Raw genomic sequence first — 22,626 nt, 5'->3', positions numbered from 1 at the left:
AGGAAGAGCTAACTCTCCTAAATATATATGCACCCAATACAGGAGCACCCAGATTCATAAAGCAAGTCCTTAGAGACCTACAAGAGACTTAGACTCGCATACAATAATAATGGGAGACTTCAACACTCCACTGTCAACATTAGACAGATCAACGAGACAGAAAGTTAACAAGGATATCCAGGAATTGAACTCATCTCTGCACCAAGGGGACCTAATAGACATCTATAGAACTCTCCACCCCAAATCAACAGAATATACATTCTTCTCAGCACCACATCACACTTATTCCAAAATTGACCACATAATTGGAAGTAAAGCACTCCTCAGCAAATGTACAAGAACAGAAATTATAACAAACTGTCTCTCAGACCACAGTGCAATCAAACTAGAACTCAGGACTAAGAAACTCAATCAAAACCGCTCAACTACATGGAAACTGAACAACCTGCTCCTGAATGACTACTGGGTACATAACAAAATGAAGGCAGAAATAAAGATGTTCTTTGAAACCAATGAGAACAAAGATACAACATACCAGAATCTCTGGGACACATTTAAAGCAGTGTGTAGAGGGAAATTTATAGCACTAAATGCCCACAAGAGAAAGCAGGAAAGATCTAAAATTGACACTCTAACATCACAATTAAAAGAACTAGAGAGGCAAGAGCAAACACATTCAAAAGCTAGCAGAAGGCAAGAAATAACTAAGATCAGAGCAGAACTGAAGGAGATAGAGACACAAAAAACCCTCCAAAAAATCAATGAATCCAGGAGTTGGTTTTTTGAAAAGATCAACAAAATTGACAGACCACTAGCAAGACTAATAAAGAAGAAAAGAGAGAGAAATCAAATAGACGCAATAAAAAATGATAAAGGGGATATCACCACCGACCCCACAGAAATACAAACTACCATCAGAGAATACTATAAACACCTCTATGCAAATCAACTAGAAAATCTAGAAGAAATGGATAATTTCCTGGACACTTACACTCTCCCAAGACTAAACCAGGAAGAAGTTGAATCCCTGAATAGACCAATAGCAGGCTCTGAAATTGAGGCAATAATTAATAGCCTACCCACCAAAAAAAGTCCAGGACCAGATGGATTCACAGCTGAATTCTACCAGAGGTACAAGGAGGAGCTGGTACCATTCCTTCTGAAACTATTCCAATCAATAGAAAAAGAGGGAATCCTCCCTAACTCATTTTATGAGGCCAACATCATCCTGATACCAAAGCCGGCAGAGACACAACAAAAAAAGAGAAATTTAGACCAATATCCCTGATGAACATCGATGCAAAAATCCTCAATAAAATACTGGCAAACCGATTCAGCAGCACATCAAAAAGCTTATCCACCATGATCAAGTGGGCTTCATCCCTGGGATGCAAGGCTGGTTCAACATTCGCAAATCAATAAACATAATCCAGCATATAAACAGAACCAAAGACAAGAACCACATGATTATCTCAATAGATGCAGAAAAGGCTTGTGACAAAATTCAACAGCCCTTCATGCTAAAAACGCTCAATAAATTCGGTATTGATGGAACGTACCTCAAAATAATAAGAGCTATTTATGACAAACCCACCCAATATCATACTGAATGGGCAAAAACTGGAAAAATTCCCTTTGAAAACTGGCACAAGACAGGGATGCCCTCTCTCACCACTCCTATTCAACATAGTGTTGGAAGTTCTGGCTAGGGCAATCAGGCAAGAGAAAGAAATAAAGGGTATTCAGTTAGGAAAAGAAGAAGTCAAATTGTCCCTGTTTGCAGATGACATGATTGTATATTAGAAAACCCCATTGTCTCAGCCCAAAATCTCCTTAAGCTGATAAGCAACTTCAGCAAAGTCTCAGGATACAAAATTAATGTGCAAAAATCACAAGCATTCTTATACACCAGTAACAGACAAACAGAGAGCCAAATCATGAATGAACTTCCATTCACAATTGCTTCAAAGAGAATAAAATACCTAGGAATCCAACTTACAAGGATGTAAAGGACCTCTTCAAGGAGAACTACAAACCACTGCTCAGTGAAATCAAAGAGGACACAAACAAATGGAAGAACATACCATGCTCATGGATAGGAAGAATCAATATCGTGAAAATGGCCATACTGCCCAAGGTTATTTATAGATTCAATGCCATCCCCATCAAGCTACCAATGAGTTTCTTCACAGAATTGGAAAAAACGGCTTTAAAGTTCATATGGAACCAAAAAGAGCCTGCATTGCCAAGACAATCCTAAGTCAAAAGGACAAAGCTGGAGGCGTCACGCTACCTGACTTCAAACTATACTACAAGGCTACAGTAACCAAAACAGCATGGTACTGGTACCACAACAGAGATATAGACCAATGGAACAGAACAGAGTCCTCAGAAATAATACCACACATCTACAGCCATCTGATCTTTGACAAACCTGAGAGAAACAAGAAATGGGGAAAGGATTCCCTATTTAATAAATGGTGCTGGGAAAATTGGCTAGCCATAAGTAGAAAGCTGAAACTGGATCCTTTCCTTACTCCTTATACGAAAATTAATTCAAGATGGATTAGAGACTTAAATGTTAGACCTAATACCATAAAACCCTAGAAGAAAACCTAGGTAGTACCATTCAGGACATAGGCATGGGCAAGGACTTCATGTCTAAAACACCAAAAGCAAGGGCAGCAAAAGCCAAAATTGACAAATGGGATCTAATTAAACTAAAGAGCTTCTGCACAGCAAAAGAAACTACCATCAGAGTGAACAGGCAACCTACAGAATGGGAGAAAATTTTTGCAATCTACTCATCTGACAAAGGGCTAATATCCAGAATCTACAAAGAACTCAAACAAATATACAAGAAAAAAAAAAACAACCCCATCAAAAAGTGGGCAAAGGATATGAACAGACATTTCTCAAAAGAAGACATCATACAGCCAACAGACACATGAAAAAATGCTCATCATCACTCGCCATCAGAGAAATGCAAATCAAAACCACAATGAGATACCATCTCACACCAGTTAGAATGGCAATCATTAAAAAGTCAGGAAACAACAGGTGCTGGAGAGGATGTGGAGAAATAGGAACACTTTTACACTGTTGGTGGGATTGTAAACTAGTTCAACCATTATGGAAAACAGTATGGCAATTCCTCAAGGATCTAGAACTAGATATACCATATGACCCAGCCATCCCACTACTGGGTATATACCCAAAGGATTATAAATCATGCTGCTATAAAGACACATGCACACGTATGTTTATTGCGGCACTATTCACAATAGCAAAGACTTGGAATCAACCCAAATGTCCATCTGTGACAGACTGGATTAAGAAAATGTGGCACATATACACCATGGAATACTATGCAGCCATCAAAAAGGATGAGTTGCGTCCTTTGTAGGGACATGGATGCAGCTGGAAACCATCATTCTTAGCAAACTATCACAAGAAGAGAAAACCAAACACCGCATGTTCTCACTCATAGGTGGGAACTGAACAATGAGATCACTTGGACTCGGGAAGGGGAACATCACACACTGGGGCCTATCATGGGGAGGGGGGAGGGGAAAGGGATTGCATTAGGAGTTATACCTGATATAAATGATGAATTGATGGGTGCTGACGAGTTGATGGGTGCAGCACACCAACATGGCACAAGTATACATATGTAACAAACCTGCACGTTATGCACATGTACCCTAGAACTTAAAGTATAATAAAAAAAAAAAAAAAAAAAACGCACTGCAGTGATAAGGACTAAGTTAATCTCCTAGATTGTCTAATAAAATGTTATTGTATTGGAAAAAAAAATAAAAAAACAAAATTAGCCAGGCGTGGTAGCGGGCACCTGTAGTCCCAACTACTTGGGAGGCTGAGACCAGAGAATGGAGTGAACCCGGGAGGCGGAGCTTGCAGTGAGCCGAGATCGTGCCACTGCACTCCACTCTGGGCAAAAGAGTGAGAGGGCATCTCAAAAACGAAAACAAAACAAAACTATAACCAAAACAAACAAACTGAATACCTCCTTTGCTTCTGGTCTTTTATGAAATTTCTTTCGCTGACTTTTCTCTGTGAAATGTTCTAATAAAGGAAAGTATTTTCCTCCTGCCTGTTCCTGTATTAAAAAAAAAAAAAAAAAGACAAAGGATTGTGGCGACCAAGTTTTATTGCACAGAGGAAGCTCTCAGCAGACTTCAGAGAGAGTAGGTTATAACTCGTTTCTTATGGGATTTAAAAGGGTTCCTGGCTGTTAGTTGATTATCTCCTGGATCTGGAAAGAAAAGAAGGAAAACGAAGGGGGAATGGGGATTCTCTACAGAATGTGGATTTTCCCACAAAAGACTTTGCAGGGCAATTTCAAGGTATGGCAAGGAAATATATTTTGGGGTTAAATATACATTCCTTGTCTCATGTTATGCCAGGGTCAGATTGAAAAGTAAGTCACAATATACAGGGTCAAATAAAACCCATCTGATGAGAATTTATGGTTTGTAGGGCAGGACTCCCTAGACCCCTTAGATAGGAATTTAGGCAGGATAAAAAATCAGAGCTTAGTCCTCATGTGCTAACTTTGGGTAGTGTCCAAATCGGATTGAATTGCAGTTGGTGCCTGAAGATTGGCATTGGACAACGTGACTTGTTTGTTCCCCCGTCATTTTACTTTTGACCTATTTGTGTTTTTGAATCCAAAGTGAGTTTCCAGTACATAGTATATAGTCAGAGCTTTTTATTTTATCCACTCTTTCGATTAGATTATTTAATCCATTCACAATATTATTGATACAGTTGCACTTGTATCTGCCATTTTACTTTCTGTTTTCTATGTATTTCATGTCTTTTCTGCTCTTTTATTCATCCTTACCACTTCATTTAACACTAATTTCTAGGGTATCATTTTAATTCCTTTAACTGTTTTTAGACTTGTGTTTAGTTAATTTCTTAATGGCTACTCTAAGGCTCACCATATACATCTTAACTTATCAGGATCCACTTCAGATTTATAGTAAATTGATTCTAGCTAGGTTTATAAATGTTACTCCTGTATAGCTCTCTTTCCCCTTTGGTGCTATTATGACTTCACATATGACCTGAATATAAATTGCAGACAGCACTACATTATAATATACTTCAGATAATTTTACATCTTTTAAAGAAACTGACAAAACAAAAGCAGCGGCTATATTTCTGTCTTAGTCTGTTTGTGCTGCTATAATAAAATAACTGAAACTGGGTAATTTTAAATAAGAGACTTTATTTCTCACAGTTCTGAAGGGTGGGATGTCCAAAATCAAGGCAACAGCAGTAGATTCGGTGTCAGGTAAGAGCTGGCTCTCTCTTTTTCTGTGATGGCACCTTGTTTCTCTGTCTTATAGACAGAGAAAATGCTATGTCCTCACATGGCAGGAGGAAGAACAGCAAAAAGGACCAAACTGTCTGGAAATTTTTTTATAAAGACCTTGCTTCCATTCATTAGGGAGTAGCCCTCATAATTCGATGACCTCCTGAAGGTTCTACCTATTAATACTATTGCATTGGAGATTAAGTTTCAAAATGAACCTTGGGGAATACATTAAGACGAAAGCAATATTTATAGAATTTACTATATTAAACTTATTATTTACCATCTGATTGTCTTCATTTTTTCCTGTGGATTTGAGTTACTATCTGGCATCATTTTCCCAGTCCAATGCTGCTTTACTCCTGCTACCAGAAAGGGGCCCCGATCCAAACCCCAAGAGAGGGTTCTTGGATCTTGCGCAAGAAAGAATTCAGCGCAAGTCCATAGAGTAAAGTGAAAGCAAGTTTATTAAGAAAGTAGAGGAATAAAAGAATAGCTACTCCATAGCAGAGCAGTTCCCAGGGCGGCTGGTTGCCCATTTTTGTGGCTATTTCTTTCTTATATGCGAAACAAAGGGCGGATCATTCATGCCTCCCCTTTTTAGACCATATAGGGTAACTTCCTGACATAGCCATGGCATTTGTAAACTGTCATGGTACTAGTGAGAGTGTAGCAGTGAGGACAGCCGAGGTCACACTTGTCGCCACCTTGGTTTCGGTGGGTTTTGGCTGGCTTCTTTACTGCAACCCGTTTTTTCAGCAAGGTCTTTATGACCTGTATCTTGTGCCGACATCCTGTCTCATCCTGTAATTTAGAATGCCTTAACCCGCTGGGAAGGCTGCCCAGTAGGTCTGACCCTCATTTTACCCAGCCCCTATTCAAGATGAAGTTGCTCTGGTTCAAACGCCTCTGACATTCCTACCTACGTCATTTGTGCTGTTATTGTCAACTACATTTCACCCCTGTGTGTTATAGTTTTAACAACATAATTTCAAACATGTTTTATACTATTGCTCTTTACATTAACTAAGAGAAGAAAGGAGAAGAAATAGGCATTTATGCTTTCTTTTATAATTCTCTTTACTGGTGCTCATTTCTCTATAAAAATTCAAATAACTTACTTGGATCACTTCCTTTAACCTGAATAACTTCCTCTAGTTATTCTTTTGAAGTGAGTCTGCTAGCAACAAATTCTCTCTCTCTCTCCTTCTCTCTGCGTGTGTGTGTATGTGTGTGTACGTGTGTGTTTTGTATTGTTTTTGCTGAGACTCAGAAAATACACAAAGTAACGTGCTTTGGTAGGCTAAGCACTGTGCGTTAAAGATAATTGGAAAGCTTTAGATGTTTATTCAGAATCAGGGTCTCTCTGACCTTTTCCTCGTATTGTTCCTCACTGCTCCCCCGACCAAACTTAGAGAAGGGCTCTCTCTTTGAAGTCCCCTTACCTGACAGAGAGGAGTTTTTTTCCAAAAGAAACATAATTTCCTTGCCTTCAATCTTCTTTCTGAAACCTCCTTAACCAGGAAGGTTATCACTGAAGAAGAAGCGAAAAGTCATCATCATGTATGCCTGAACAGACTTCTCATGTATTCTTCTGATGGCTATTACATGACATACTTTACTTGCGTAATAACACAATCTTTGTTTACAATAAGTTCCACCACTCACCTCCCCATTACTTGTGGCTCTGTCCCCCAGATCCATCAAGTACTTTGTCCCAGGCTATTATCTGTTCTTCCAGAACATTCATCTCCCCTGAGAATTATTTACTATTTATATAAAATTGTCTGCATCCCTCACTTCCCTCTCACCTATGAAGAAGATATTTAAATATTAACCATCTGGACCTTCATTGAGTTTTATATTTTGTATGACTCCTGTGCACTTGCACATTTATAAATTTGTATACCTTTTTCCTGTTAACCTGGCTATAGTTATTTACTTCAGCAGACTCATTTTGGGAACTTCAGAAAAATCTTTGAACTTCCCTGCAATTTCAATTTGCTAATGTCTTTATTTTATCATTTTTGAAAGACAGTTGTGATGAATGTGATTCTTTCGTGACATTTTTTTTCTTTTCAACACTTTTTTTTTTTTTTTTTTTTTTTCCTTGAGAGGGAGTCTCGCTGTGTCGCTCAGGCTGGAGTGCAGTGCGGCGATCTCGGCTCACTGCAAGGTCCGCCTCCCGGGTTCACGCCATTCTCCTGCCTCAGTCTCCAGAGTAGCTGGGACTATAGGCGCCCACCACCACGTGCGGCTAATTTTTTGTGTTTTCAGTAGAGACAGGATTTCAATGTGTTAGCCAGATGGTATCAATCTCCTGACCTCGTGATCCGCCAACCTCAGCCTCTCAAAATGCTAGGATTACGGGCATGAGCCACCTCGCCCAGCCAGCACTTTGAATATGACATTTCAATGCGTTATTTTATATATACATGCTATATTATATATTTTATATTTATATATATTTTATATATACACAAATATATATATTTGTATATATAATATTATATACAAATCACATGGTGAAATATAATTCCCAGTGTTGGAGATTTTAAAGGTGGGGCCTAGTGGGACATAATTAGATCATTGGGGCAGATTTCTCATGAATGATTTATCACCATTCCCCTGATGCTGTCCTCATGATAGTGAATGATTTCTGGTGAGATCTGGCAGTTTTAAGATGTGTGGCACCCTCCCCCTCTCTCTTTCTTACTCCAGCTCTTGCCATGTAATGTGTCTGTTCCCACTTCACATTCCACCGGGAGAAAAAGCTCCCTGAGGCCTCCCCAGAAGCTGTGCACATGCCAGTGCCATATTTCTTGTACAACCTGCAGAACCATGAGCCAATTCCATTTAACCAACTTTTCTTTATAAACCACCCAGTTTTAGTTTTAGGCATTTCTTTATAGAAACACAAGAGCAGCTTAATGGTAGGCAGGTAGACAGATAGATAGATAGATAGATAGATAGATAGACAGATACATACATACATACATATATACATACATAGACAGATAGATATAGCTATAAATATCTTTTATGGAAAGCCAACTTTTAATTTTATCAAAATCCCCTTATACATAATGATATATTTTAAAATTTGGCTTTGATATTGGCTTTGAAAATATCTTCTATGATGTTTCTCTGTGTGGATCTCTTTGCTTTTATGCTAAAGTATGTTTAAATTTTTGGACATGTAGATTAGTATTTTTCATCAAATTTGAAGATTTTTGAATGTGTACATTAATATCTTTTATCAAATTTGAAAAGTTTTTGGCCATTAATTTTTGAAATATTTTTCTTTTTTCTCTTTTCTTTTCTTTTAATATTCCATGATGCATATATTGGTGTGCTTAATGATGCTTCACATTTATCTAAGGTTCTCTTCATTGCTATCCATTCCTTTCCTTAATGTTCTTTGGATTACATAATCTTTATCAATCTATCTTCATGTACATTGTCCTCTTCTGTTATTACATTTTTAATTTTATAATTTTTATTATTAAAAAAATATATTGATAGTCTCTTTGATTATCATGGTATTCTTTAGTTCTTTAAATATGTTGATATTGGTTTTCATGAAGTCTCAGTCAATTCTGCTATCTTGGCTCTCTTACAGGACGTTACTATTGCCTGCTTTTCTTTTCCTGTTTATGGGACAACTTTCTGTTTCTTTGCAGACATATAAAATTTTATTTGTCAATGAGATATTTTAGTTAATATATTGTAGCACCTCTGGATATTGATCCCGTCCATTCCCAGGCTTCATTTTGTTATTGATTACTTATTTGTTTAGTGAATTGGCTACATTATTTTAGGGAAGTAGGCTTTCATTTCTGTGAAGCTCCTAATATTGCTCTCCAAAGGGTTAAGTCATAGGTATGTGTACAATTATGGTAGAATGACAGTGGTTTCTGAGAACCCTCTTTCACTGTCTCATTACTTTGTCTCTCTGTTAAGCTGTTCACCTTGTTTGGAATTAGATACAACTATTAGGTTCTACTAATTTCCGACCGATTGTTCTGTAATTTTTGATAATACCCTGAGATAAAATTTGCTCCACAGTGTGATTCAATCAAATTTGGGCCTCTTTGCAATTGTAGTTTTTGATGCCCATTTTTTATATTTGTTTAGACCTGAGGAAGACTAGCCCAAGCTGTGTCTTTCCCTGGTTCTCTTTTAAACTTGCTGGCCTGTGGGTTGCAAATTTTCTTCCACAGGAAAATCAGGCTCCTCTTGGAGAAATTTTTGCCTGTGGCTGTCATTATTTTTAATTGGAGGATTTTGCAGTACTCTGTCCAGGATAATTGGGAGGCAATAAAGAAAACCAGAAAACACCCACTGCACCATTCCTCAAGACACAAAATAAACTACTACTCTATTTTGCCTGGGGCCAAACTCTTTGTATCATTAACAATATATATTTTTGATAGGTATAATACCTTAGATGGATAGTTTTGTTTTCTATACACCAATGTCTTTATTTCAGTTTATTCTGGCATCTACTAAATAGAAGATCTTACAGTCTTCTGTAGATCTTATTTCTGCTCATTTTTGTGTTCTTTTTTTTAGTAGTTTAAAGATGTTCTCTTTTATTCCCCAAAAGTTTTACTATTATGTGCATAAAAGTAGTTTATTTGTGTTTATGTTCTTGGAATTTATTGTGATTTCTTGAATTTCTGTGCCAGTGTTTTTTATGAGGCTTACACACCACTATTTAACTATTTCATCTGTTAATTATGAACATCTTTTAGATTGCTAATTCATGATTTAAGTCTTTTAACTTAAAATTTTCCTGTATACTCTTCTGTTTTTTTCTCTCGTTTTTTCTCTACGATATGTAGTTTGTATTTTCTAATGGCTTATTTACCTTTTCATTAATCCTCTCTTCTTTTTAATGTTTTACTCATTCATTAAATTCTTAAGTTCATATATATACATATATATGTAGATAGATGGATGGATATATATACACACATATATACACACACACACACATATATATATATATATATTAGTTTGAAAATATCCATATAATACTTTTTATGGATTTCAATTATCTGGTAAAATTTAACTATTTTGTCTATCTTTCCTTTATTTAAATGTAATTTAAAAAGCTATTTTACAAACCTCTCTGTATTATTGATAATGTGTCTTTATGTATGTTTTCCTCTTTATGTCTATTTTTTAATGATTTCCTTGAGTATTGCCTCAACATATTTATTAAGCAACTTGAATTAAAAATTTAAGTGAAGGCAGAGAATGTGAGGATTCTGTAGCAAGTCCAGGGTGTGATTCAAGATGCTTTGCTGCTTGGCTATATCACTTGGAAAATCCAATGGTCTTAAAAGTAAATTATGACCCTTTATCATTAAAGAAATATGTGAGCAGAGCTGTCCCATCATGATCTAAGAATTTTCAGATGCATCTCAAGAAATTGTATCATCATCCTTTTATACCTTAAGGCCTTCCCTGGTGTACAGATGTTTGCTCTGCCATAAGCAGAAGCGATCCAGAAGTGTGAGTGAGTTCACTTTCCTGGCGGCAACCATCAATCAAGGGTGGTTGTCAATGGATAAATGCCACAAGCTCCCCATTCTTTTCTGGGACAATTCTGAGGCACATCACATAAATGTACCCCTTATTGGTAATTTTCCCTTCCCTGTTTTATTTTTTCCCATTTCCTCATATGTGTTTTCTCACACTACCTTCCAAATAAATTAATTGCTTCCAAGTCTCTGGCTCAGCACCCACTTTTGGAGTAACACAAACAGAGTACAAATAATACAATACATAATATTAAAAAAATTCCCTGACCAATAGTAAGTTGAGGAAACTCCTTGCTACAGATGAGTTTAACTGTAGATCCTTCAATTTTGATGTTGGAGATCGTTGACACAGAAAATGTGGATGCAAACTATGAAAGTGACCTTGACTGACGAGAGGTGTAACAAAAATTTTAGACTGTCATTATGTCTCTTACCTCTCCAGCCACAATTTAAAGTTTTAGCCCTATGCATTTCTTAGAGGCCCACTACACTGAGGCTCTACACTTATCTCCTTCAAATTTCATTTCTACACTCTGTATTAATTTTATCTTAGAGGCTGGGCATGGTGGCTCATGCCTGTAATCCCAGCACTATGGGATGCCAAGGCAGGCAGATCGACTGAGGTCAGGAGTTCACGACCAGCCCGGCCAACATGGCGAAACCTCATTTCTACTAAAATACAAAAATTAACCAGGAGTGGTGGCATATGTCTGTACTTGGGAGGCTGAGGCAGGAGGATCATTTGAATCCTGGGAGGCGGAAGTTGCAGGAAACCGAGATTGCGCCACTGCACTCCAACTTGAGTGACAGAGGGAGACTCTGTCTCAAATAAATAAATAAATAAATAATAATTTATCTTAGAACTAGATATTTTTATATCATTTGATATTTTACCTACTCTCTGATTCTTGATGTTAAATTTATGTCCTCAAGGGACAGAATTAACTATTGGTTTTATTTCTAGTTGTGGTTGTATTTTATTTTATATCACCATCTTTTTTCTTCTTATTCCTCCTCCTTCACTCTCTCCTCAGTCTCTTTAAACAACACAATTCTTTTACCCATGGGTAACCAAGAGTAATAATGTAAATTTTTATATTTTTATGTTTATTATCATAAATATTATAGGTACACACTAATAAATAAATGCACATATGCATGTGTTCTCCACATATAGTTTTTCCAATATTTTGTTAAAATTGTATCATATTCTATGGACTATTTTGCATTTGTCTTCCCTCTCAGCAATGTCATATGGAGATCTAGTATAAGTAAATTCACTTCCCTAATTATTTTTTCTATGATTGCATAGTACGTCATAATGTATATATATCATAAATTATGCAATAAAATGCCAATGGATTAACGTATGTTTTCTTTCATATGCATCTTAACAGAATTGAGTTAGCCCATACCATATTTTTTTATGAAAATTAAAGAGATCTCCCTTCTGTGATGAATTGAAATATATACATACACGTACGTGTGTGTGTGTGTGTGTGTGTGTGTTGTATTCTGACATTTTGGTGCTTTTACTTCTATAGGATAGATCCCCAGATATACTATTAATATTACTGAATTGAGAGGTTTTCATATTTCAAATTTTAATAGAGATTGCCAGATTTTTTTTATAAAAGGCTGTAACAATTCGTATTTACAGCCACAATATAAGAATGTCTTCACTTTCTGAGCATTGCTGTCAAAAGCAAAATAACAAAGAATTTAACACAACATCAAATCTATCATTACTGACACCACAAGGTAGAAAGGATGAAGCAAAAAGTAGACAAATAATGTGAAATGAGTATTCATTCATATATAATTATTTCCATACAGTCAATGATGGACAACTTAGCATATGTAATATAAATACTAATGAGCATTTAAATAAAAGGAAATGTGAAAAGAAACAATGTAATAATACTTTAGAAGTAAAACTATTAATATAGTAAAACATAAAATGGATAGGAAAGTGCAAGTGAGAAGTTAAATACATTCCATTATGTTGAGGTGAAGAATTAAAGGAGTAAATATAAACCATTTAGACATTCCATTTTAATAGGGAAATACAAATGCCTCAGGTAGGAAAAGATTTTGTATTTACATTTTTAAATGATAGAGAAATATGTGTATGTTTTTGAGTGATGTGAAAGATAACCATTAATAATAAGAAAAAGCACACTTTTGCAATTAAATACACAAGGAAAAAACATAAAATTAAAAGCTATATTGATCAAGCTGTGAAATAAGAATGAAAAAATGAGGAAATAATAAAGTAAAATGAATAATGCATGTATAGTAAGATAAAATAATTTCAAGTTTATTAGTAATAATTCTAAACGTGAAACATGGGACTTCTCTATTGCATAGAAATCTTTAGAGATTGAGTTAAATGGCAAAATCTCAAAAAAATTTCTAAAAATAAAGTGATAAATAAAAGGTCGAGAGGGGAGCAAAGATGACCAACAAGATGCAGCTTAGAGGAACATCTATCACTGAGATACCAGAATATTGGAAAGACTGGCATACTCCCAGCAGATCTTCAGAGGGAAGACATTGAGAGTGGATAGATGGAAGATGCAGGCACTGGGTTGAAGGGGAAGGAAGCTGGAAATCATGTATAGGGCTGCCAAGCATCGATACTCATTCCTGCTCCCCAGTGCCTCCTGGGGAAGGAGTGGCTTGAACAGGTGAGGAGTGGCCTGCTCTTTCCATGGACGTCTGGAATCCTAGGTGCAGGTGATCTCATGACCCACATGAACACTTGAGCTGGCAGGAAGAGCTGCTTACAGAGGTGGTAGAGGCAGGACTCCAGTCTCAGTGGAGTGGAAGCTCAGGGAAGTCCATCTCCCAAGATTCACCATGCTCCTGTATGTGGGTTTTGCTTTAAGGTAACTGTTGGACCTGGACTTAGCAAGGTGGCCGTGTCCATGGAACAGAGCCAGTCTGATCTGAGTGCTCTCTTTTATGCTGGGTTCTCCTGGAGCCCCAGCCTGGCTATGCCCACACATGGTGCAGCCTTGGCTGCCCAATCAGGATGGTTCCCAGGGGCCCTCATCATACCTCCTTCAATAGCAGACCATACTTAACCATCGAAGATCCCAGCAGACTGGCCATCACTGATGTTCACCCACCTACCTGGAGCCACCCCATAATGCAGCCTCCCCTTGGCACTTTAATAGTATACACTTGCTCAAGGCCACCCCAACCACATTGCTGGTACAAGTCATGGACAGACCTTGCCTCCCTTCTTGCAAAAGTGTGTGTCTATGAGTGCACCCCACACCACCACATCACTGCTGGCACAAGCACATCTTGCCACCACATCCATGCCAGTGGCCCACCTATGATAACTCACAGGCACATGGCTGCAACACCACCACTGGCAAGGGTGTGTGTATGAATACTGGCATGCTGCCCCCATTGGCATCCCTCCCTTTCCAGTGTTCAGACACCTTGCCATGCTGCCACAGCCAGTGCAAATGCATGCACAGATGCTGCTGCCCCACTTCTACTGGTGCACTGACCCAGCTGACACCTGTGCCCTATCAAACCACCACTGTTGCTGGCATGCATGAGCAGCATAGATCTTAATGCCACTGCCAGAACTAAGAGCTTTGGCTGGCACACTCCATCAGAGTGTTATTGACAGAGAGCCAGGAACACATCAGTCCGTCCAGCACAGCAGGTTCCTATCCTTAAGGGACCAGATAACAAAGCCAGGGACCTGGTATTCAAGCAAGCAGCCCAGGAATTCTGAGCTGAGCCTTGACCCTCTGAAGTCTTCCAGAAATGAAGCTAGTTGACTGATTCTACCTTATACAATAGTCAAACCTCAAGGGCATAAAAGAACATAAAAGCAAAAATAAAACTCATCCATAGGATGGCAACTTCAAAAACTAAAAGAACATTAGTCCACACAGATGAAAAAGACCCAGTGCAAGAACTCTGGCAACTCAAAAAGGCAGTGTCTTACTTATTCCAAATGACTGAACTTGTTCCACAGCAATGGCTCTTAACCATGATAAAGTGACTGAGATGGCAATCATATAATTAAGAATATGGAGAGAAGCTAACATCATAGAGATTCAGGAGGAAGTTGAAACCCAATACAATAAGTCTAAAGAAAATAATAAACATTACAAGAGATGAAAGATAAAATAGCCCTTTTAAAAAATAAACTGATCTAATAGAGTTGAAACACTATAAGAATTTCATAATACAATCATGAGTATTAACAGCAGAATAGATCAAGCTGAAGAAAGAATCTCGGAGCTCAAAGTACTCCAAATTAACTGAGTTAGACAAAAATAAAGAAAAGAGAATTAAAAAGAGTGAATAAAACCTCTAAGAAATGTAAGATTATGTAAACAGGCCAAATCTGTGGCTCCCTGAACTCCCTAATTAAGATGGAGAGAAAGCAAGCAACTTGGAAAGCGTATTTGAAAATATCATCCGTGAAAATTTCCCTTAGTTTGCTAGAGAGGTCAACATTCAAATTAAGAAAATGCAGAGAATCCCTGTGAGATACTATACAAGATGACCAACCCCAAGGTACATATTCATCAGATTCTTCAAGTTTAAAGTGAAAGAAAAATGTGAAAGGCAGGTAGAGAGAGGGGTATGTCATCTACAAAGGTAACCACATCAGGTTAACAACAGTGGACCTTTCAGCAGAAACCCTACAAGTCAGAAGAGATTCAGGGACTGTATTCTGAATTCTTAAAGAAAACAAATTTCAACCCCAAATTTTGTGTTGAGCCCAACAACAATTCATAAATGAAAGAAAATGAGATCCTCTTCAGATAATCAAATGCTAAGGGAATGTATTACCACCAGACTTGACTTATAAGAGATCCTTAAGGTAGTGCTAAACATGGCACAAAAGATCACCACAAAAATACACTTAAACATAGACCACTGTCACTATAAAACATAGACCACTGTCACTATAAAACATAGATCATTGTCACTATAAAGCAACTACACAATCATATCTGAATAATAACCAGGTAACATGATGACCAATTGAAATTCACATACATAAATATTAACCTTCAACCTAAATAGGCTAAATTCCTCAATTAAAAGGAACACAATGGCAAGTTGAATAAAGAATGAAGGCTCAACTGTATGCTGTCTTCAAGAGACCCATCTCACATGGATAGGCTTAAAGTAAATGATGAAGAAAAAATCGGCTGGGTGCAGTGGCTCAAGCCTGTAATCCCAGCACTTTGGGAGGCCGAGACGGGCGGATCACGAGGTCAGGAGATCGAGACCATCCTGGCTAATACGGTGAAACCCTGTCTCTACTTAAAAATACAAAAAACTAGCCGGGTGACGAGGCGGGCGCCTGTAGTCCCAGCTACTCGGGAGGCTGAGGCAGGAGAATGGCGTAAACCCGGGAGGCGGAGCTTGCAGTGAGCTGAGATCCGGCCACTGCACTCCAGCCTGGGTGGCAGAGCAAGACTCCGTCTCAAAAAGAAAAAAAAAAAAAAAAAGAAAAAATCTACTAAGCAAATGGAAAGTGGAGTTGCTATTCTAATCTCAGATAAAACAGACTTCAAATCAACAGTGATCTAACAGGAAAATGAAGGGCATTACATAATGATAAACAGTTCAATTCAACAATACTTGACTACCCTAAATATTGTTGGTGCAAGACAACAATAGAGCACCAAGATTCATAACACAAGTCCACCTATGAAGAGACTTGGGTAATTACATAATATAGTGGGAGACTTCAACATCCTACTGACAGTATTAGACAGATATCTAGGTGGAAAACTAACAAAGATATTCAAGACTTGGACTAGACATGACCAAATAAACCTAACAGGCATCTATTCCACTCTTTATGCAAAAATAATAGAATATACATTTTTTATCTGCATGTGGCACGTAGTCTAAAATTGACCACACAGTTGCCATAAAACTATTCTCAGCAAACTGAAAAAGCCACAATTTTACTAAACACACTCTCAGACCACAACACAATAAAAATGAAAATAATGCTGAGAAGACCACTCAAAATTACACAATTACATGGAAATTGAATAACCTGCTCCTGAAAGACTTTTGGGTAAACAATAAAACTAAGGCAATAATCGAAAAATGCTTGGAAACTATAGAGAATGAAGATACAACATACTAGAATCTCTGAGTTGTAGCTAAAGCAGTGTTAAAAGGAAAGTTTGGAGCACTAAATACCTACATTGAAAGGTTAAAAACCTCACTAACAGCCTAAAATCACACCTAGAAGAACTAAAAGAACAGGAGCAAACCAACCTCAAAACTAGCAGAAGACAAGGCAAGAAATATCCAATATCATAGCTGAACCGATTGAAATTGAGATGCAAAAACTATACAAAAGATCAACAATCAGAAATTGGTTCTTTGAAACAATAAATAAATTTGATAGACCTCCAGCTAAAGTAATAATAAAAAGAGAAGACCTAAATGAACACAATCAGAAATGCCAAAAAGACATTATACCTGACTCCATAGAAATAGAAAAAAATATCAGGGACCATAATGAACATGTCCATGCATACAAACTAGAAAACCTACAATGATTGGATAATTTCCTGGAAACACAGAACCTCTCATGATTGAATCAGGAAGACATTGAAACCTTTAACAGACTAATAATGATTTCTAAAATTGAATCAGTAATAAAAAGCTTACCAACCAGAAAAATCCCAGCACTAGATGGATTCACAGCCATAGATGGATTCACAGCCCAATTCTCCCAGACATATAAAGAAGGGTTAGTACTATTCCTACTAAAACTATTCCAAAAAAGTGCAGAGGAGGGTATCTTCCCTAACTCATTCTATGACTCCAGCAGCATCTTAATACAAAAACCTGACAGAGACACAAAAAATAGAAAACTTTAGCCAATTTCTTTGATGAATATAGATGTCAAAATTCTCAACAAAATACTATCAAACTGAATCCAGCAGCACATCAAAAAGCTAATCCACCATGATCAAGTTGGCTTTATTCCTGGGATACAATGTTGGTTCAACATACACAAATCAATAAATGTGATTCATCACATAAATAGAAATAAAAACAAAACCAACATGGTCATCTCAATAGATGGCAGGAGAAGCTTTTGATAAAATTTCACATCACTATTGATAAAAACTCTCAACAAATAAAGCATTGAAGGAACATACCTCAAATAATAAGAGTCATCTATGAGAAACCCACAGCCAACATCATACTGAATGAGCAAAAGCTGGAAGCATTCTCCTTTGAGAACTGGAATAGCATAAGATGTCTCATTCTCATCACTTCTGTTAAACATAATACTAAAAGTTCTAGCCAGAGCAATCAGGCAAGAGATAGAAAGAAATACATGCAAATAAAAGGAGAGAAATGGACACATCTCTATTTGCAGATGGTATAATTTTATACTTAGAAAACCCCATTGTCTCTTCCAAAAAGCATGAAATCTGATAAATAACTTCAGAAACAATTTAAAATACAAAATCAATGTACACATATCAGTAGCATTTCTAAACACCAACAGTGTCCAAGCCAAGAGCCAAATAAAGATCATAATCCCTTTCACAACAGCTACACACACACACACGTAATACCAGGTATACAGCTAACCAGGGAGATGAAATATCTCTACAACAAGAATGACAAAACACAGCTGAAAAAAAATCAGAGATGACACAAACAAATGGAAAAATATTCCATGATCTTGGATAGGAAGAATCTACATTTTTAAAATGTCCTCACTGCCTAAAGCAACTTGGAGATTCAACACTATTGCAATCAAAGACCAAAGATATTTTTCACAGAATTAGAAAAAAGAAACCTATTCTAAAATCATATATAACCAAAAAAGAGCCCAAATAGACAAAGCAATTCTAAGCACAATGATCAAAGCTGGAGGGATAACATTACCCTTCTTCAAACATTACTACAAGGCTACAGTAACCATAACAGCCTGGTACCTGTACAAAACCAGACATGTAAGCTAATAAAACAGTATAGAGGCATTAGTAATAAAGTCACACACCTACAATCATCTGATCTTCAACAAAGTTGACAAAGACAAGCAATAGGGAAAGGACACCCTATTCAATAAATGGTGCTATGACAGCTGGCTACTCATATGCAGATGATTGAAACCAAAACTCTTCCTTACACCATATACAAAAATCAACTCAAGTGGGATTAAAGACTTCAATATAAAACCTGAAACTATTTAAACCCTAGAAGAAAATCTAGGAGATACCATTTTGTATATAGTCCTTGGGAAAGAGTTCATAACAAAGTTGTCAAAAGCAATTGTATCAAAAAGAAAAATTGACAAATGGAACCTAATCATACTAAAGAGCTTCAGCACAGGAAAAGAAACTATCAGCAAAGTAAACAGACAACTTACAGAATGGGAGAAAATATTTGCAAACTATGTATCTGACAGGATCTAAAATCCAGAATCTGTAAGAATCTTAAACAAAGTAACAAGTAAGAAACAAACAACCCATTAAAAAGTGGGCAAAGGACATGAACAGACACTTTTCAAATGAAGACATATATACATGCAACATATGAAAAGAAAAAATGTTCACCCTCACTAATCATTAGAGAAATGCAAATCAAAACCACAATGAGATACCATCTCACACCAGTCAGAATGGCTATTATTAAAAAGTTAAAAAATAACAGATACTGGCAATGTGGCCAAGAAAAGTGAACAAAAACACTGCTGGTGGGAATATAAATTAGTTCAGCCACTGTAGAAAGCAATAGAGAAATTTCTCAAATAACTTAAAACAGAACTACTATTCAACCCAGTACTCTCATTTTTGGGTATATACCCAAAGTAATGTAAGTCATTCTACCATAAAGACACATGTATGCTTGTGTTCATTGCAGTGGTACTGTTGTGGGAATCAGGAGACCAGAGAGACCAATAGGGTGGAGCAGGAGGATTTTATTTAGTTGCACCGTCTCAGTGGATTCACATCCAAAAGGCTGAGCCCTGGACAGAGACAGGGCTTAACTTCATACATGCATCTGTGGCACAAAATGCAGTGGCATGAAATGAAAGCAGGTAGAACAAAGACAGTTTATCAAACAGTGACAGGCTCATAACTCGGGCTTTCATGTGACGCTTGCTATGCGGACCAGGTGGCTGTTATCTAGGCTTGCTCAAGATGCCTGCACAATCTTATCTCATGTCCTTTGCTATGGTGCCCAGATGGCTGCAATCTGAGCTTGTTCAAGCATGTCTCATGATCTCTGTAGTGCTACAGAGACTTACAGACACTAGTTACATAAAACAGGAATCTATAAACTCATAAAAACTTGCAGAGCAGGGTACAATGGCATGGAGCAGGGAGGGATTCAAGGGGGAAGCTGCTCATACCAAAGGAAAGGAAGAAAATTTGTTTTTTCCCTTTTTAACCTCTGCTTCATTCCCCCCTCTTTTGATGCTTTTTATAAATGAGGTTTAATAGAAAGCATCTCGGCCGGGCGCGGTGGCTCAAGCCTGTAATCCCAGCACTTTGGGAGGCCGAGACGGGCGGATCACGAGGTCAGGAGATCGAGACCATCCTGGCTAACACGGTGAAACCCCGTCTCTACTAAAAATACAAAAACTAGCCGGGCGAGGTGGCAGGCGCCTGTAGTCCCAGCCACTGGGGAGGCTGAGGCAGGAGAATGGCGTAAACCTGGGAGGCGGAGCTTGCAGTGAGCTGAGATCCGGCCACTGCACTCCAGTCCGGGCGACAAAGCGAGACTCCGCCTCAAAAAAAAAAAAAAAAAAAAAAATAGAAAGCATCTCTATTATTTAGTTCTTCATGCGGGATTATTTCTCTATTTGGCAGGGGTTGATATTTAGTTAGGGCCATAATTCGAGTGGCAGTTTGCCAGTCCACAAGAGCTTCTATGACCAATGGGATGTTCTTGACCAGGAGGGGTAAGAGACAAGGGTGTATAAGGCAGACTCCCAGTACAGCTAGAACTATTCCTACTAAGGTTTTAAATCCTCCAAGGGATGAAAACCAGCCTCTGAAGAGGGAATCTGGAGACCATCCCTTCCAAGTCTGGACTGGGACATGGGCTAATTTTTGGATCTTGGCAGCTATGTCCTTGATAACCTTCCCACTGTCATCAATTTCCAAGCAACAACTGGAATAACAACTGGACTCCTGGGTTGGTTCCCTAACCACAGATCTGTAATGTCATGAGGTAACCTGTAGTCCATATGGGCAGAATTGGCTCCAGGATGGTAAAATTGAAAGGATTGCAGGTTCTTGTCTTACAATAAGGTTTTGCTGGCATTTTGGTAAGCCTGACTGTCCCCTGTGGTCATTCCTGACTTTCCACAGGGTCAGTGGACCCCATTTTACAGGCCTAATCATCTATTTCTGGAGACTGGGGGAGCAAAAAGGGGTCTTCTCTTGAGAGGTTGCTCTCCTTGGTGTGCATATGTACTTGTGACAGCCACTATAGTATCTTTCCCATGATAGGCTGTCACAAGAGACTACAGGATAAGAGTTGCTGATGTATGCAGCTTGGCAGGCATCAAAATACAAGGAAATAGGCCCCTGTAGGAGGGAGAAATCTTTTTGGTTAGGGTTAGGAAGTTCTCTTCTTTTAGCCTGACATAGACTTTAAACCAGATGGACTCATAAGGTAAGGACTTAGGGTCATAACATATATAAGGCTGGTCATTTCCCAGGTCACAGAGTAGGTCACCTGATTGTGAATACAAGTTCCTGGGTGGGTCCCTGTACATTCATAGTAAGTGTGATATAACAAGGTTCTAGTTACTGTGCTCTCCCACCACGTGGTGTGAGTGCAGTGGGGGCAGTCTTCTATGGGCTCATCCCCAGACACAGGTAAAGGGAATGTCCTGTTGGGGAGAAGTAAGAATGAAGTAAAGAGTAGCATCTTTATACCCAGCAGGGACAAAAGGAGTCTTTACCCAGGGAAGGAGGCTGAGCAAAGCGACGGAATACTAGTAAAACAATTGGTATTACCAGGAAGGCTATTAGACTCAAGATTTCTAACCACATTACTTTACTCCAGCTTTGGCCGTGCATAGACAAGTCAGCTTCAGGGGTGACTAGAGCAGGGCTGTTGTCGTCCACAGTGGCAACTCGGTCCCCTCGCAGGATCAGCCGGCTTGGATGGTCTGGGTTCTGCCGACTGGTCCACTTGTCCTGGATTGCTGGTTTTAACCAACTGTGATGGATCCAAGGCACAATTCCTCCAACTTTAACAGTAGTGGGAGTGGACAAGATTACAGTATGGAGCCCATCCCATATGGGTCCTAGAGTGGTTGAATTCCATTTCTTTTATTTATTTATTTATTTATTTATTTATTTATTTATTTATTTTTTTGAGACGGAGTCTCGCTCTGCCGCCCAGGTTGGAGTGCAGTGGCCGGGTCTCAGCTCACTGCAAGCTCCGCCTCCTGGGTTTACGCCATTCTCCTGCCTCAGCCTCCCAAGCAGCTGGGACTACAGGCGCCCGCCACGTCGCCCGGCTAGTTTTTTTTGTATTTTTTAGTAGAGACGGGGTTTCATCATGTTAGCCAGGATGGTCTCGATCTCCTGACCTCGTGATCCGCCCGTCTCGGCCTCCCAAAGTGCTGGGATTACAGGCTTGAGCCACCGCGCCCGGCCTGAATTCCATTTCTTGATCCAAACAGAATCCCCAGGTTTAAAGGAGTGTACTGGGTCTGTCAGGCTT

This window comes from Trachypithecus francoisi, unplaced genomic scaffold (assembly GCF_009764315.1).
Source record: "Trachypithecus francoisi isolate TF-2019V2 unplaced genomic scaffold, Tfra_2.0 Lachesis_group6, whole genome shotgun sequence".
Taxonomy (NCBI): Eukaryota; Metazoa; Chordata; class Mammalia; order Primates; family Cercopithecidae; genus Trachypithecus; species Trachypithecus francoisi.
This window is presented reverse-complemented; position numbering follows the sequence as displayed.